Below are 13,849 nucleotides of genomic sequence, written 5' to 3' on the forward strand. Positions count from 1 at the left end.
TTTCTGGTGTATCTCATGATTTCCTGAAATACTATAAGTAGAAAAATGAATACTAAAAATAAAATCTGAAAAAAGATAATTCTTTTTTTAGTAACTTCATAAAAGTTGGTGGTGAAGTCAATACACTAGCATTGTCTCCATAGATGTCAACTGAGCCGTCAACGTCTAATAGGAAAACACAGCTACATTGACTTAACCATAGGGGTCAGTTCATACGTTGCGTAAATACTGCAGATTTTCCATAATGGAATTACTTGCAGAAAATCTGCAGCATAATACAGTAGCAGCAAAGTGGATTAGATAGAACAAATCTCATCCACACGCTGTGTAAATACTGAGTGGAAAAAACGCTCCGAAATTGACCTGCAGCATGTCAATTGTATTTGCCTAAACGCTGCTAATTTGTTGTGGGTTTTCCCCATTGAATTCAATGGGGAGTTAAAACCCACAACAAATAGCAGTTGTTGCGTTTTTGAGGCAGGTTTGCACAGAAAACGCAAATCTGAAAAAAAAATTATGCTTACCCAGAAGTCTTTGTTTCTTCCTCCAGCCCGGCATCCTGGGATGACGTTTTATCCCATTGACCATTTCAGCCAATCATAGGCCATAGCGGCGCTCACATGGGATGAAACGTCATCCCAAGAGGCCGGCCTGGATGACGTCAGAAGGCCGGCCTCCTGGGATGATGTTTCATCCCATGTGACCGCCACGGCAGCCAATCACAGGCTGCAGCTGTCTCCTTAATGCTGTCGTTTTCCGCTGCGGACATTGTGGGCGAAAAACTGGTTTTCGCCCGGAATTTCATGCAGTGCACAGGGCGGATACACTGCCTGCTTTTAGCAGTGTATCTGCCCCTTGTTAACTCAGCCTAGCAGTAAATGGAACGTGAAAAAATACATATTTATTTTCAGGATGCAATGCCTTACGTTAGTACCTTCTAAGCTTAGCATTGATACCATAGCAATAAGCAATGGGCACATAATCCGCTCTCTATCCCTTGGTTGCATGCCAAGTTTTGTTCTATGCTTTTTTTTTTCCATGCCAACTTTTTATGTAATATGCCCATTATACATACCTCCCAACTTCCAAGTATTGAAAAGGACAACTTATGCAATTTCTTTTTATGATATACCATGCCTCTAACATTGCCCAATCCCTGTCCGTATGTCCCCAGAGTGCCCCCACACAGTAACATAGTCCAGTAGTGCCCCATATAGTATCATGCCTTCATACTGCCCTCTACACAATATTATGCCCCCACAGTGCCCCACACACAGTAATATTTCCCGTAGTGCCCACACACAGTATCATGCCCTCATAGTTCTCCCCCACACAGTATTATGCCCAATTGTCTCTCCATAGTATCATCCCCCTATAGTGCCTCCCCACAGAGTATGAAGCCCACATAGTGACCAAACACAGTATAATGGCTCTCAGTACCTCCCCACACTATAATGCCCCCATAGTCCCTGTCACACAGTTTTATGCCCCCATAGTGCCTACCCGCAATTTATGCCCCCACACACAGTATAATACCCCCATAGTACCCCACACACAGAAGAATGCCCCCATAGTGCCTCTTCACACGATATAATGCCCCAATAGTGCCCCACTCACAGTATAATGCCCCCATAGTGCCTCTCCACACATAGTATATGTCCCCATAGAGCTCCTCACACATAGTATAGTGCCCCCAGAGTGCTTCCCCACACTCACAGTATAACGCCCCATAATACCTCCCCACATTATAATGCCCCATAGTGTATTCCCACAGTATTATGCCCCTATAGTGCATCATCATACAATATAATGCCCCATAGTGCCCCACACATGGTATAATGCCACCATAATGATTTCCCATACAGTATAATGCCCCATAGTACCACACACACACACACACACACACACACACGCTATAAAGCCCCAATAGTGCCTCCTTATACAATATAATGCCCCCATAGTGCCTCCCCACACACACACACACACACACCCACGCACACACGCACACACTATAGAGCCCCCATAGTGCCCCTACACACAATGTATATCCCCCATAGTGCCTCCTAAAAAATAATAAAATAAATACTCACCTAGACCTGCTCTCATGAATAATGGATGTGATCCCTCTGCAAGGTCTATGCTGTGTGTGGCTCGGAGCAGACAGGTGCGATTACGTCACTGCCTTGCTCCTGTCTGCGTCAAGACACTCAGAGCAAGTGTCACATGATGAATGGTGGAGCATGGCACTGAAGGCAGATTTATCTGTGTCCTAAAGACGCAGATACAGTTAAAACCGGCAGCGGGACACTGCCCAGAATCCAGCTGGATCCTAGGAATCATGTTGGATCCTGCATTATATGCTTTGTTCCTTGATTTTTTTTTACCGTAGAGCAACATAGTTATGTTGAGGTTAGGTTTATTACAATGCTATGCATTAACGTTATTCTGCCATTGTGGTTTGTGAAAGTTCTGAAATAATTCATTATTTCTGTGCAAAATTTATACATATGAAGGAAAGGCACTTAAATGTATGGCAATATTTATTTAACACAGTGGTAAAGAATGGACTATTTCACTGCTCACTGTTAAATCACTAAGTATTTTCACAGTTCACTTTTACAACATGGAAGCTATTTAAGAGGTGTTAAGCTAAATTTCCTTTTCTTCCTGTTACAAGACAAAAATGTTTAAGAGAAAGAAAAATGCAGAACCTCACTTTTTAAAAGGTATTCTTTGTCTAATAGTTTTCCAGTTAGAATATAGTGAGGGACATGTATCACACAATCTTTTTTACATGTTTTTTGTTTTGTAAGAAAATGTCTCGGCCTTAAAACACATGCATAAAAATATCTCACGAATCATATACAAGAAATATGCACAAGACAATTTGTGATAGCTATGTACAGCAGTTTTGTGTACTTGAAAATGTCTTGTATGTTGCACAGTGACTGGTATGTCTTTACAAATTCAAAATGTCTCCACATTTCTTTTATTCACAATTTATATGGAAATCACTGAATTATGACACTTCCCATTACAAACATTTGTTTTATGTGTGTTGCACAACATAATATTTTATACTGTGACAATTCTACAGTTTCATCGTTGTCAGTTGTATTTCCTATGACAGAAAACATGTAGAAAGTAGGAAAGTGTCAACCAGGGGAACTCATATAAATAATAAATAAAAACCAAACAGATATATAAATAACAAACTCCAAAAATGCACACACCTTGGTCTGGAAAAAGGTGAAGTAAAAAATAATACCGCTCAAACAGTTCGTATTTGCTCCAATAAGTCCAACATTCCTCTTCTAATTTTTGTTTTAATCTGGACGCCACCATCATTGAATAGACATATAGCTTGCATATGTCTCCTTGTGATCTTAATGGGACCTATGGTACTATCCAGAAATGATATCCACTCCCCATGATGGTTTGAGATAGATCTCTAAAGATCAACAATACATAGAGCAGTACTGCAAGATGATATTACAATAATAGGTTTCTAAATAATACTCACAAGGCTAAAGTAGTTAGCCCAACCCAGGGATTTGCCATTCCAGCTCTTCCTGGGCATCATGTTAATTGTTTTTAGATGCTTGTAAAATATTTTACCCTTGTGAATAAAACTAGTACAAAAATCGGAAGAGGAAGGCTAGACGTCTTGATGCAAATATGGACTGTTTGAGCGGTATAGTACATACTGTAAAAAAATATAAACTAGTTGAATCTTTCTGGTTAGAAGCATGAGAGAATAATTTCACACTGTACTAGAAACACCATTTGACTAGGTATATATAAACACTCCTTAGTCTCCTGGCTAATATTATGAAATCTATAGAGATTTCTACATAACTGAATTTATTATGAATATCTAATAATGGGTGTTTCAATAAAAAATAGCTCACCAGTGCCATCTTCTGTTTTACTGTTTTTATACTTGTACCATGTACTGTATCAATTCAAGGGGGCTTGTTCAGCCTTCTGTAAATAAATGATACTCACAACACCTGGTTGCTGCAGCTAGTACATGCAGATGGCTGTGGCTCTGTCTGCTGGATCGGGAAGTGGCTCTCTTCCCCCGCTTGGAAGGCGGTGTGCGGTTGCCAAACAAATGACACTCGATGATGACGTCGGGAACAGCGGCATCCTATTTAGAGGGGAATTCCGCTTCTGCAACTTGCCTGCAGATCAGTGTACATCCTTTTATTGGCTGTTGTTTCTGTAGTTATTCACTCGGTTCTCAACTTCTCATCCTGACCTTCACCTCAGCCTTGTTCCTGGATTACGCTCCTGTCTCATTCCTTGGGTTTGTCACCTGGTTCTTGTGGTTTCACTCCTGGTATCGACTTCTGGCCTGACTATCGACAGCTTTTGTCTTATCTTCTGGCTTGTTGCAACTTGACTGCTATTCTGTTGACGAACACCTGGCTACGTTTCTGACATTGCTACATATTCTTCGCTACAGTGCACCCACCACCAATCGGTGACTATTCTGGAGACCCCGACTAGGGAATCCAACCAGAAAAGTGCATACCTCCTTACGTGGGTTAAGGGTGAAGAATGGTGAGATTTCTTAGACTCCACAGACTCCATTTCATATGTCTCTATTTTTTAAACTCTTTATTTGTAATTTCTAGAAAGAAACAAGGAACACCCACACACAATATTAGCAGTGTGCGTACGTACATTTGAAATAATGTATGATCTCAACTAACTGTGCTACACATCAAATAGAACAAAACAGAAAAACCAAGGAGAGAAAAAAAAAGGCGAGAAGAGAAAAGGATCAAGTGTGAGGGATAAACCCTCCCCCTTTCCCTGCCCATAACTCAATACAGACAGATATATATCTTAGCAGGATATAGCGGCCGGAGGGTCCATTCAGACACGTCCCCGCAAAATGTCCCTGTAGGAATCTGAGTGTCGAAATTCCAGCCAATTAAACCAAGTTTTGTAGAATCGGGTATACCCACTTTTTATCAAAGTCAGATTTTCCATTGTCATTAGGTCATTGACCTTTAAAACCCACTGTAATAAAGACGGCACTGTCTTTTTCTTTCATAAGATTGGGACACCTTGGCGAGTCGCCATTATTAGAAAACAGATCAAGGAGCACTTGTAAACCTTGATTGGTACATCGCAGTGATGGAGAAGGAACAAGACATAGTTACATATTTACATAGTTAGTACAGTTGAAAAAAGACACATGTCCATCAAGTTCTACCAAGGGATGGGAAAAGGGAAGGGAAAAAATTCTACACATAGGAGCTAATATTTTTTGTTCTAGGAAATTATCTAAGCCTTTTTCAAAGCCATCTACTGTCCCTGCTGTGACCAACTCCTGCGGTAGACTATTCCATATATTCACAGTTCTGAAAGTAAAGAAGGCTTGTCGCCTCTGCATGTTGAACCTTTTTTTCTCCAGACGGAGGGAGTGCCCCCTTGTGTTTTGAGGGGGTTTTACATGGCACAGGATTTCACCATATTTATTGTATGTGCCAGTAATATATTTATATAAGTTAATCATGTCCCCCCTTAGTCGTCTTTTTTCAAAGCTAAATAGGTTAATTTATTTAGATTCTCCATGCCCCTTATTAGCTTCGTTGCTCTTCTTTGTATTTTTTCCAACTCCAGGGCATCCTTTCTATGAACTTGAGCCCAGAATTGAACTGCATATTCTAGATGAGGCCTCACTAATGCTTTGTAAAGTGGTAATATTACATCCCTGTCCCGCGAGTCCATGCCTCTTTTAATACACGACAATATCTTGCTGGACTTTGAAGCTGCTGATTGACATTGCATGCTGTTATTTAGTTTATGATCTACAAGTATACCCAGATCCCAGATCCTTCTCATCAAGTGACTCCCCCAGTGTAGCTCCCCTTAGGACATATGATGCATGCAGGTTGTTGGTACCCAGATGCATAACTTTACATTTATCTACATTAAACTTCAAGTGGACGCCCAAACACAGTTTGTTTAAATCTGCTTGCAATTCACGAACATCTTCCATAGACTGAACATTACTACATAGCTTGGTGTCATCTGCAAAAATAGAAATAGTGCTATTAATCCCATCCTCTATATCATTAATAAATAAGTTGAATAATAGTGGTCCCAGAACTGAACCCTGGGGTACACCTCTTATAACCAGGGACCATTCAGAGTAGGAATCATTGAACACAACTCTCTGGATACGGTCCTTGAGCCAATTCTCAATCCAATTACAAACTATACTTTCTAAACGTATAGTCCTTAATTTACCCATTAGACGTCTATGAGGGACAGTGTCAAATGCCTTTGCAAAGTCCAAAAACACTATATCCACAGCGACCCCTTTGTCTAAGCTTCTGCTCACCGCTTCATAAAAAGAAATCAGGTTGGTTTGACAACTTCTGTCCTTTGTAAAACCGTGCTGGCTGTCACTTGTAATACTATTTTTTGTCACATAATCTTGTCTATAGTCCCTCAATAGCCCCTCAAACATTTTCACCACGATGGATGTTAAGCTTACTGGTCTATGATTACCTGGGGAAGACCTAGAGCACTTTTTGAAAATAGGCACCATATTTGCCCTGCGCCAGTCCCTTGGCACTATACCAGTCACTAGAGAATCTCTGAATATTATCAAGAGGGGGCAGAAATAACTGAACTAAGATTAACTGAACTAAGATCGTTAACCCCTTCAGGACTGAGCCTGTTTTGGCCTTCAGGACGAAGCCGATTTTTCAAATCTGACATGTGTCACTTTATGTGGTAATAACTCCGAAATGCTTTTGCCTATCCAAGTGATTCTGAGATTGTTTTCTCGTGACATATTGTACTTTATGTTAGGGAAAAAATTTGGTCGATAAATTCTATATTTATTTGTAAAAAAAACACCAAGATTTAGAGAAAATTAGCAAAAATTAGCATTTTTCTAAATTTAAATGTATCTACTTGTAAAACAGATAGTAATACCACACAAAATACTTACTAGTTTATATTTCCCATAGGTGTACTTTATGTTTGCATCGTTTTTTGAACATTCTTTTATTTTTCTAGGACGTTACAAGGCTTAGAACTTTAGCAGCAATTTCTCATATTTTCAAGAAAATTTCAAAAGCCTATTTTTTCAGGGACCAGTTCAGTTCTGAAGTGACTTTGAGGGCCCTATATATTAGAAAGTCCCCATAAGTCACACTATTTTGAAAACTGCACCCCTCAAAGTATTCAAAACCGCATTCAGAAAGTGTTTTAACCCTTTAGGTGTTTCACCGGAATTAAAGCAAAGTAGAGGTGAAATTTACAAATTTCATTTTTTTTTTTCGAAAATTCATTTGTAATACATTTTTTCTGTACCACAGAAGGTTTTACCCAAGAAATGCAACTCAATATTTATTGCCCAGATTCTGCAGTTTTTAGAAATATCCCACATGTGGTCCTAGTGTGGTAATGGACTGAAACACAGGCCTCAGAAGCAAAGGATCACCTAGGGGATTTTGGGGCCTCCTTTTTTTAGAATATATTTTAGGCACCATGTCAGGTTTGAATAGGTCTTGTGGTACCAAAACAGTAAAGACCCCCAAAAAGTGACCCCATTTTGGAAACTATACCCCTCAAGGAATTTATCTATGGGTATAATTAGCATTTTTAACCCAGTTTTTTTGCTAAATTTATTTGAATTAGTATGTGAAGATGAAAATCTACTTTTTTTGTGAACAAACGTAAAAATTGTTAATTTTTGCAAGGAATAAAGTAGAAAAACACCCCAATATATGTAAAGCTATTTCTTCCGATTATAGCAATACCCCATATGTGGTAATAAACTGTTATTTGGACCCACAGCAGGCCTCAGAAGAGAAGGAGCACCATTTGGATTTTGGATTTCTGATTTTGCTGGAATAGTTTTCAGTGCCGTGTCGCGTTTACAATACACTGGAGGGATGAAAACCGTGGAAACCCCCCAATAGTGACCCCATTTTGGAAACTACACCCCTCAAGGAATTTTTCTAGGGGTAAAGTTAGCATTTTTACCCCACAGTTGTTTTGCTGAATTCATTGGAATTAGTCGGTAAAGGTAAAAATCTACTTTTTTTCTGTAAGAACTTAGACATTTTTAATTTTTACAAGGAATAAAGGAGAAAAAGCACCCCAGCATTTGTATAGCAATTTCTCCTGATTACGTAAATACCCCATATGTGGTAATAAACTGCTGTTTGGACCCACACCGGGGCTTAGAAGGAAAGGAGCACTATTTGGCTTTTGGAGCTCAAATTTAGCTGGAATAGTTTTTGGGTGTCATGTCGAATTTGCAAAGCCACTGAGAGACCGAAACAGTGGAAGCCCCCCAAAAATAACCCATTTGAGAAACTACACCACTTAAGGAATCTATCTAGGGGTATAGTGAGCATTTAGGCCACACACGTCTTTTGCAGAATTTATTAGAATTAGGCCGTGAAAATTAATATCAACATTATTTCCACTAAAATGTTGAATGTATTTTTTTTTTTTTTTTTTACATTACTTTAGAGAAAAAATGTGAAAAGGGTTTCTTTTTGGACTTTAAATATTAATTTAATTTTTTCCACTAATAATAACTATTTACTTTTGTTTTTACACATTTTATTAGTCCCCCTAGGAGACTTGAACCAGCAATCGTTAGATCACTGGTAGAATACACTGCAATACTAATGTATTGCAGTATATTGTGATTTTTACAGGCTCCTGTAACAGCGTGATTGCTGTTTCTGTCCGTTAGTCCCGGGTGTCAGCTGTAATACACAGCTGACACCCGCAGCGTATGGCGCGGGCTCAGCGCGTGAGACGCTCCATATATCACCCCCCACACCACGACATGCTATTAAGTCATGGTGCGCGAAGGGTTTAATGCGCAGCGGATGGTGCAGAGTGAAAATTACAATTTTCCACTGATGTGCCATTTTAGTGCACTATATGTTGTTCCCAGTTTGTGCCACAAATACCTCAGAAAATTTTAACCGGGTTCTCCCATGTATGGCGATGCCATATCGGTGGACGTAAATGGCTGTTTGGGCACGCTGTAGGGCTCAGAAGGGAGGGACGCCATTTGGCTTTTGGAGCGCAGATTTTGCTTGGTAGTAGCTCTGCCGTTTTGCTGGTATTTCAGTTTATAATGTGGGGGCATATGTAGGCTCGGCAGAGTACATCAGGGGCATAATAAGAGGGTATAATAATCCGGTAAATAAATAATAATCCGCAGATATGTGGCCTTGTGGCACTTATAAACGGCGCCTGATCTTATCCGCTTTTGGAACGCTCTGCACATTTTGCATCGCCGTATTCTGGGAGGCAGAACTTTTTTTATTTTTTCACCACCGGAGCCGTGTGAGGGCTTATTCTTTGCGGGACAATTTGTAGATTTCATTGGTACCATTTTGGGGTACATGCCATTTTTTTGATCACTTTTTATTCCATTTTTTGGCAAGCCAGGTGATCAAAAACCATCAATTCTGACAATGATTTTTATTTACTATTTACAGTGTTCACCCTGGGCTATAAATGACCATTATATTTTATTCTGCGGGTCGGTACGATTACAGCGATACCATATGTATATCGTTTTTTTATGTTTTGAAGCATTTGCGCAATAAAATATTTAGAAAATAATTTATTTTTTGTGTCCGTATTCTGAGAGCCATAAGTTTTTTATTTTTCAGTCAAAAAAGCTGTGTAAGGGCTTGTATTTTGCGGGATGGGTTGTAGTTTGTATCGGTACTATTTTGGCGTACATGTGACTTTTGATCACTTTTTATTGTATATTTTGGGAGGGGTGGTGACCAAAAAATAGTGATTCTGGCATTGTTTTTCGTTTATTTTTTTTGCGGTATTCACCGTGCGGGAAAAAGAATATTATAGTTTTATAGTTGGGGTCGTTACGAACGTGGTGATACCAAATATGTGTACTTTTTTTTTACGTGTACATTTTTTTTCCTATAATAAAAGACTTATTATAGGAAAAAAAGCAGGTCTTGTTTATATCACTTATAACTTTTATTTTTACACTTTTTATTCTTTTTTTTTCTTTTTTTACTTGTCCCACTAGGGGACACTTAGGGTATGTGCACACACACTAATTACGGACGTAATTCGGGCGTTTTTGCCCCGAATTACGTCCGAAAATAGCGCCGAAAATAGCGTTGACAAACATCTGCCCATTGAAAGCAATGGGCAGACGTTTGTCTGTTCACACGAGGCGTATATTTACGCGCCGCTGTCAAATGACGGCGCGTAAATAGACGCCCGCGTCAAAGAAGTGACCTGTCACTTCTTTGGCCGTAATTGGAGCCGTTATTCATTGACTCCAATGAATAGCAGCACCAATTACGTCCGTAATGGACGCGGCGTTCAAGCGCCTGCACATGCCGTTACGGCTGAAATTACGGGGATGTTTTCAGGCGGAAACATCCCCGTAATTTCAGCCGTTACGGACGCTGTCGTGTGAACATACCCTTAGACTTGCAGCTCTGATCGCTGCTGGAATACATTACACTACACACGTAGTGTAATGCATTCCAACTGTCATTGTGACGTAACAGTCACACTGACAGGAAGCCTAGGAGGACCAGCAGAGGCAGGTCCTCATAGGCTTCTGTACATGGCAGCCCGGAAGCCATTGTCTGGCGTCCGGTTGCCATGGGTACCATCGCCAGCCCCCGTGATTTCACATGGGGGCTGCCGATCGGCGCTAAACACCTTAATTGTGGCGTTCAAAATCGAATGCCGCAATTAAGTGGTATACTGCCGAAATCAGCGGCGATGGGCTGCTGATCGGCAATGGGGAATGCAGGGCAGACACCCTGCACAGTTAACCGCCGCTGCGGTGTAGCGCCGCGCGGCGGTTAGCTGTCAAAGCACCGACGTTACTGCACGTCAAGGTGCGCGAACTTACTGCACACATTGACGTGCATTAACGTCAAGGTGCGAGAAGGGGTTAAACACTCTAGGGTGTAACCCATCTGGTCCTGGGGCCTTGTTTACATTTATTTTATTTTATTTAGCTTGGGACCATATCTACAGGGTGGGCCATTTATATGGATACACCTAAATAAAATGGGAATGGTTGGTGATATTAACTTCCTGTTTGTGGCACATTAGTATATGGGAGGGGGGAAACTTTTCAAGCTGGGTGTTGACCATGGTGGCCATTTTGAAGTCGGCCATTTTGTATCCAACTTTAATTTTTTCAATGGGAAGAGGGTCATGTGACACATCAAACTTATCGAGAATTTCACAAGAAAAACAATGGTGTGCTTGGTTTTAACATTACTTTATTCTTTCATGAGTTATTTACAAGTTTCTGACCACTTATAAAATGTGTTCAAAGTGCTGCCCATTGTGTTGGATTGTCAATGCAACCCTCTTCTCCCACTCTTCACACACTGATAGCAACACCGCAGAAGAAATGCTAGCACAGGCTTCCAGTATCCGTAGTTTCAGTTGCTGCACATCTCGTATCTTCACAGCATAGACAATGGCCTTCAGATGACCCCAAAGATAAAAGTCTAAGAGGTTCAGATCGGGAGACCTAGGGGGCCATTCAACTGGCCCACGACGACCAATCCACTTTCCAGGAAACTGTTCATCTAGGAATGCTCGGACCTGACACCCATAATGACATAAATAACTCATGAAAGAATAAAGTAACGTTAAAACCGATTCTCGATAAGTTTGATGTGTCACATGACCCTCTTCCCATTGAATAAACTAAAGTTGGATACAAAATGGCCGACTTCAAAATGGCCACCATGGTCAACACCCAGCTTGAAAAGTTTCCCCCTTCCCATATACTAATGTGCCACAAACAGGAAGTTAATATCACCAACCATTCCCATTTTATTTAGGTATATCCATATAAATGGCCAACCCTGTACATTCAGCGCATGACCAGAAAATGTGTAGAATAGTGCCCTCTGCTCCATTACATCTCCATCAACTCGAGAATGTTTCAGGGAAAATAGAATGGAGACGAGAGGGGACTTTATACCACGACTTAACAATTTATAGCCCATAGAGAGGTTACGTCTCAGTAACCCTGAGCCCACACAAAGGGACTCAAAGAGAGCAACTTTGCCTTTAAATAAGCTACTTGATTGTAAATAAGAAAGGAAGTGCCGTAATTTAAAAAAATCTCCAAGGCCCCAAGGGGTTAGCCTCCAGGAAGGCAGATAGTTCAGGAGTTGTGAGCCAATCCTCATCGGACAGAAAGGAGGAGGCAATGAATTTATTATCATAAATCTATTGCTGGAATATGGGGATTAAAGCGAGGGTACGCTAAGATAGGATATAAGGGAGAGTGTATAGGAAGAAATTATTACCAGACTATTGTCAATGAACAACATGCCAAAGTTGTCCCAATGGTTGGGTGAGACCGAAGGTCTTTTCGGTAAATAGACTCAATCCACGGAGATACAAAAGATGGGATTGGTGTAAATGTTTTTTCTAAGGCCACCCAAGGTTTTCCCTTCATGTGTCTACACCAATCTAATACCCGTGCTAAGTGGGTTGCCAAGTGGTTTCTTAGACTCAACAGACTCCATTTCATACATCTTAATTTAGAGAGCGCAGGACTTAAATGTGTCTTAATAAATTAATCGCATCTCATGCTGTCTGTGCACCAGAAAAGAAGATAAATGCGCGGTACAAGCTGCCCTTGATTTCCTCTAGAAGTTTGTGGTGTAAAATATAGTTCGTTTGTCGGGCTGTGTGTGTCCACCCTCCTTATGCTAAGCCCCACCCACCTTTTCAAAAAGTGGCAGTGTTGCCGTGAAATGGCAAAAATGTTAAAATTATTGTACAAATATGGCGTAATTTATAATGTGCCACTTTTTACGCCATAATACTGATATTGATAAATTCCCTCTAAGGCCACATGCACACGGCCGTAATTTTGATCCGCAATTACGGACCAGAATTGCAGAAAAAAGTACGGACCCACTCATTTCTATTGCTCACGGACACCTTACCGTATATTTACGTGAAGGTGTCAGGGCCATAGAAAAGCTCCGCAAAAATTAGGACATATCCTATTTTTAATCTTACGGACCATGCTCCCATACTTTATAATGCGAGCATGGCCCGTAAATGCGGATGACTGTCTGCGGCCTGCCGTAGCCGTAATCACGAAACGGGATTACAGCTACAGCCATGTGCAAGGGGCCTTTGTGTTTTGGTTCCTTTCAAGATATGTGTTTACTGAACATTTTTGTTTACATTTACAAAAACCTGTACATAACTAGATCTGCTCACAACAGAAAAGTAACTGGAAGAATTTATTTAATTGTCCCAAATGTAAAACATACAAACCTATGTGAGTTACATTGATATCTAGAAAAACTATTTCAGACATCTAACAATAATAAAAGTGAACAATAAAAGTGTTTATTTGCCACAAAATAATTAATTACTTACATTGTGTGTACAAATAAGAGTTTATAATTGTCCAAACTGCAATTCCTAACCTGCATATAATTTTCTTCTTAGACATCTGCAGTCTTTGGGCATCCCCTAGTGGCAATAAATCAAACTGCTTTTAATTAAAAATCGATTGGACATTTGACATGACTGCATCGTTGTAAACTAATATTGTATTATGGTCATATACATAATGTGCATAAAGGATGCCCAAAATTGAATGAAAATCATGTTACGGAGAAAAGGATTGGACATTTGAAGTTAAAACATTTTACATCAAACAATCTTACACTATACATTTTTGGTTTGGTACATTTGTTGTCACATTTTTGGTGGGAACTACCTGTTTTTTGTTTTCAAGGTCTCTTAGGCCAGATTTACAAAGCAGTAATATGCCCACGTACGGGATCAG

General features: G+C 40.1%; 1 long non-coding RNA gene across 1 annotated transcript in view; it reads left to right on the forward strand.

Moving 5' to 3' along the window:
• Positions 1-4,027: 4,027 nt before the first annotated feature.
• LOC142761226 (uncharacterized) overlaps positions 4,028-13,849 on the forward strand; it is a 154,123-nt gene continuing 144,301 nt past the window's right edge. Inside the window, exon 1 of the long non-coding RNA XR_012883565.1 lies at positions 4,028-4,569. This is a non-coding gene — a long non-coding RNA (uncharacterized LOC142761226). The remainder of the gene's footprint in view (positions 4,570-13,849) is intronic.

This window comes from Rhinoderma darwinii, chromosome 4 (assembly GCF_050947455.1).
Source record: "Rhinoderma darwinii isolate aRhiDar2 chromosome 4, aRhiDar2.hap1, whole genome shotgun sequence".
Taxonomy (NCBI): Eukaryota; Metazoa; Chordata; class Amphibia; order Anura; family Rhinodermatidae; genus Rhinoderma; species Rhinoderma darwinii.